General features: G+C 29.5%; 1 long non-coding RNA gene across 1 annotated transcript; it reads right to left on the bottom strand.

Moving 5' to 3' along the window:
* Nucleotides 1-1,798: 1,798 nt before the first annotated feature.
* Nucleotides 1,799-4,762, bottom strand: LOC132719416 (uncharacterized). Its single transcript, XR_009624222.1, has 2 exons — nucleotides 4,619-4,762; nucleotides 1,799-2,889 (listed from the first exon to the last, which is right to left on the bottom strand). It is a non-coding gene; the product is annotated as an uncharacterized LOC132719416 (long non-coding RNA).
* Between the last annotated feature and the right edge of the window lie 930 nt (nucleotides 4,763-5,692).

Below are 5,692 nucleotides of genomic sequence, written 5' to 3'. Positions count from 1 at the left end.
CATACTCTAGATGAAATGTCCCTCAGATAATAACTGAATTGAACGATAGAACGTTTTTATGTAAAAAGATAAATGAGGATAAAATATGTCTTTATGCTTAGAAATCTCTTATTAATTGTACTTGATAACACCTGTATGTAATCGCAATACGTCGCCAGTGAACCATTAACTTTTAATTTGACTTTTCAGTATAGATAGAAATTGTATTAATTATCTCTTATTCTATTTTTTCATTCCTACTTAGATGTCAAGTTCAATAACTAACGAATTAAATTTATACGTGTATTTTTAATGCTTTATTCAAGTTGGTCTGGTCCTAGCTAGTAGGTGTAATATTTTTGCAAGTTTTCACATAGCTATATTTCAAAAGATTTAGTTTCACCTATTGATTTCTTGTTAAAGGCACACGCATACTTTTACTTGTAGTTAATGCGCTAATTTTCATGACACTAAAGTATCACATTGAAGGTTCCCTGATAACCACCGTATGAACATATTTGCGGATGTTTCTAAATACAAAAAATGCCTTTCTTACGTTTAAATGTTTAACACGGATTTAAACGGCGGTTAATAAAATGGAATTTAAAAATGTAGCAAAGGCTATGAAGTATGCATTTCAAAGACAAGCTGTCAAAAGACAAATTAAAAAAAACGAGCAACATATCCTAAGAGTATACAGTATTCAAGTATGAATACTAGAACCAACCACCAACTGGATATATTCAAATATGAGGAACTAAAGTACCACAAGTACGTAAAAACAAGAAAAATGTTGTGCCGAACCAAATAAATCATCTCCCGTTACATGTACGAGGCGACCTTTGACAGCCGCCACACGGAACAAATAACATTGATGTAAAAGTCTTGTTGAACAGCACATTATTTGTGTACCTTAAATTTATAATCGCAGGTAAATTACTTAATCGGAGTATTTGTCCGAATATTTTATATCTAAACCTTCTTCAGAACTTCCATAACCCAATTAGATTAAAGTACAAACATAAAGCATCTCTCAAAAACGCATTGTTTTACACTAACAGAATTAAAATGGATATAAAGTTATAAGGTGCGTATCAACCTTATATCAACCTTATACGTTTATGTACAAATACGCCCGCTTTGAATTATGGGAACCAACATATTACCGAATGGCTTCGCCCATAGCCGACTGGTTCCCATTTTCAATGCGCAGCGCATTTTGCACACGACAAAGCTGGGGCCACGTTTGAATTTATCGAAATATTTTGTAAAGTAGAGTAAAACGGCGATAATCTTGATGTTTATTTCGGCTGTTGCGTTGTTTATATTACCGTTCAAGTTTAGAATTGACCATCATCGTGGAGAATTATATCTTCTGTGTGATCAAGTCATTATTTTCTCTCGTTATTTAACGTTCCATGACTGAATGACAATATCTTTTTCTACATACACACTTCTTGACCATCTGCTTTAAAAATAAATGCTACATATACCACATAAAAACGCCCAATTGGATATATTTGGATGATAGTTGATAACTAAAACAAGTCGCAATTGTTGATATCTATAATAATAAAACTGATCCATACGATTAAATATTATGTTTGCAACAAATAATTTTCAAACGTGATCAACACGTGATCATTTGCCAATTTAAGAAATTCTAGAAATCTTTATTTTTAGTATAAAACCGGATGTCTGTCTACAACACAAAAGAAAATTGCCAATGCAAAAATAACAACTTATGACTGAAAATAATCTTACAATATTACGAAATACCAAATATATCCCTTTGAAGAAATATTCAATAACAAACATCTGAGAATAATATTTTATTTCAAGAAATAAGATAAAAAAATCAACCATAGCAGAACAAAGTTAAACAACTATGAAAAACAGCAACAAAGCTAATAGACAATTCGTGTGCAATCTTTAAGTTTTAACCAAACTGATTGTGATAGTGCAAAAAATGTATTGGGACCCTGGTCATCTTGTATAATAAGATAGAAATCGTCGGTTCGAGCAAGACAATGTTTTCTGAAGTGCTGGTTTAAAGCAGCATGCCTCCAGATTTATGCAAATTATCATGAAAATTTTGAAAAAAATATTTTAAAGTAATATATTTTGAAGTGAACAAAGAAAGTAATTTACATATTGCAAACGGCTAGTACAATCAACTTCAATTACCCAAAGAGGTCAAAATATGCGAAAATAGCCCTTACTGCGTTAGTAACGCAGTAGAAATATGGTGATAGATATTACAAAATTAGTCTTCAATCGCACACAACATGTGAACTATGACTTTAATTTTGAATCCTTTTACGTTTCTTAAAACTTTAGGACATTTTGTTCAAGTTTGATTGTCTTGAAATATTGTGGCTCATCTGGAGGTATGCAACTTCAACCCTATCTTTCGTTCACGCATACATTTTCAAATGTTTCTTTGTTGTTCTCCCTTGCTCCGAATCTGTATGAGTATTTAACTTTGCTAATATGAAACACATAATTTAACCGAGTCTGCAATTTTGTTGTGATTATTGCTTTCGATGGATCACTTTGTTTCCATTGTTTTGTCTTTCAGTAGTATGGTTGCATATTGATTCAAATGTACCTGTCAACTAAGGTGTTTCGAGAAATTTGCTTAAAAGTAAAGGAATAGATAAACTAAGTAAGTAAAAAGAGAGGAAAGTGTAATATTACAACAATAATTTTTCTCGGTCATTTATCTTTCCGATCCGATTCCATTCTTTATCAGAAACATTACATCCTACTTCCTTGCATGTTTGAATTTGAACCCTTGTTTGAATGCTTGTTTGAAGCGCTTCTGTCGGTCATCCATGTACCCGAAGTCGTCACCGTTTGCATAGCCTGCATTGTAATCATCCGCCATATCATCAAGTTCCAAATAATCTGAAACAAATTAGAAATGTTCGAATAAGTACAAGGTCTAAAGAGCAACTATCAAAAAGGTATACGTTACGGAACTAGTACGATAAACAAATGAAGATTTAAAGGAATTTCAACCAAAGGCGATTTACAACTCCGTATCACTATCAGCTGATTCTTAAGTGAGCTATACAATTTAAATGGTCGGACAAAAAAAAAGAGATATTGTCTTTATCACATATATTATTAATCAATCAGTCAATCTTTATTCAGGAATCTGCATAAATATGCTTTTGGCCATGACATAATAACTTATGAATCTATACAATAATAATTCAAACGGTTAATCAAACACATAACACATCAACATTGCAATACAATGTTGATAAATAAACAATTAAACATCGTTTGCCTGTGCAAATTCATTGTTTTTGAATAGTTTTACTACAGTTATTCACTAGCGTAACAAATTTATTAAGTAAAGGCCAAGATGTTAAATGTTTCTGAAGTCATTCTTTTCTGATATCATTATATTTTGAAATGATATTCAGATTCGACCAGTTTCAGATAACAAAATGAACATAAGTTTTTATTTATCTCTATATTATTAATCTACCAGCTTCAATTGCAAAATGTGAAGGCAAACGAAATTAAGTTAACTGCATTCTACAATATATCATTAATAATATCATTTAGATATGGTGCAAATTCTTAGTTTAATCCAAAACTTAACGGAATATTCAATATCTAATAGATAAAGGGAATCTTCCGAGTTCTACTACATGTAATGCAGCAGCATCTAACACCCAGGATAATTTTACAAAACCGTATATGTTACTTATCTATCTCTTAATAATTTTATATTCCCGAAAGTTAAGAACCATACATGAAAATTGGAACAACAAGTCTATCAAACAATTCTAATTTGATTTTTAAATCAATGCCTTTCCTCTTAATAATAAATAAATTAGTCATGGCTTTTAGCGCCTAGTCACACAAAAAAAACTCCGAAGATTTCCTGTTTTAATAAGTTTTATACATAAATAAAAAACAACCTGTCCACATCTTCAATAATTTCATTTATAATAAACCATTTAAAATCATGTCTTGTTTTCTTTTTTCAAATACATTTATTTTTTGTCTTACATTTATTTTTATTTTCCATCTGACTGGATACAAGTAAAAACTATCAAATACAGCTTGTAAACTATGTTCATGTGTCTATCAGTTGTAAAGAAAATGCCATATCATCGGCAAATTGCAACCGATGAAAGTTTCTATAAGTCATTTTCTGTCAAATTATCAAAATCTGGTGAATCGCTTACAGCATTAACAAAAAGTGTATACAGCAAAGGTGAGAGTGGTTCCCATTGTTTTAAACCAAGTAACATTCACAAATTTACACCTTATACTAATATCAACTAACGTTGTACACAATGAATTACTGTACATGTACAAGTTAATTCATCTATTACTTAAAGAAACTTAAAACAATTAAGAAAACAAATGAAACATTATTTATAATTTTATAATTAGAATAAAACCGCGTGAGTCGATTATCAGTTTTGTTAACCTGTATAACAGTTAAAGGTACCAAACCATAAAAGATGAACAAAAAATAACAAAAAAAAAACAAAAAAAACCAAACAAACAAACAAACAAAAAAACAACAACAAAAAAAAAAAAAAAAAAAAAAAAATTAAAATACACACCATTGTTTTTTTAAGGTAAAATTTATTATAAACTTACTTACCGTCGGGTAGTGCCTTGAAACCTCTTTGAAATTTTGTAATCGGTCGCCATGCAAATATTTGCGTAACGGCCAACAAAAGCACGAAGCACACTGTTGTGTTCATTTTGAGTAACTCAAACCAGTTCTAATTTCAGACTGAGTATAGCTACATATGATTTTATCTCAAATATATAGTATTTTGATGATATCTAATGGGACGTTAAATTATTCATTTCTAAATTAACAGTAATGGTGCCTTTTTGAAATATCCACAGGGATAATAAAAATGAAATTGATACATATTTTCCTCTTTATTTTACACAAATATAACTCGTTACACTTACTTTTTTTAATTTACATAGTTTACGTTCTGGTTCAAACTCATTTCGTTACTTTCATTATTTATTACTTAATGGACAGCAAAAGACCTCATAAATGAGTACTAGGACATAAAAAAATGAAATTCACTTTACACATTTTATAATTTAAGATCAATTAGGTTTATTTTTACGTAAAACGGAATGGTCCATAAATTATAAATCAAACTCACACTGTTATTGCTTTAGGCAATTAGCAACTATATTGGAATATCGCATGAAATATATTTTTTTATATTTATTATAGTAAGTTATGAAACTTTTTATGACTTTTTATTACCTTTGCTGTAATTGCATGTTAGAAAAAATTTTTATATATGAATATTTTACTAAAAGTGACATTATGCCAATTCAAAGGTATAAAATGAGTGAACATATGAAAGTTAAAATAAGTTTATAGTTTGCAATAATTTCTTTCAATTTTATAATTTTCTTATCATTGATGAAAAAATCACATGGTCCAAGTAAGTTTTTGTAAAAATCCTTATCCTTTGATAATGATAATACGACAACTTGACCATATACATAAATAAATCATACTAAATTGATGTCTGCCCACTTCTTGATGAATGTTAGACAACAAATAATTACTGTTAATTACTACTGTGTATCTTTTTTTTTCTAGAACACATGTAACTGAATTAAAATTGATGGCAAATTGCCAAAAGATGCATCAAATATTATTTTACAAAAAGAAATAGAAACCTTTATTTTATAT

The sequence above is a fragment of the Ruditapes philippinarum genome, unplaced genomic scaffold (assembly GCF_026571515.1).
Source record: "Ruditapes philippinarum isolate M1 unplaced genomic scaffold, ASM2657151v2 ctg2382_1_1_1_1, whole genome shotgun sequence".
Lineage (NCBI taxonomy): Eukaryota > Metazoa > Mollusca > Bivalvia > Venerida > Veneridae > Ruditapes > Ruditapes philippinarum.
Note: the sequence above shows the minus strand (reverse complement) of the source record. Positions and strands in the feature narration are given on the sequence as shown.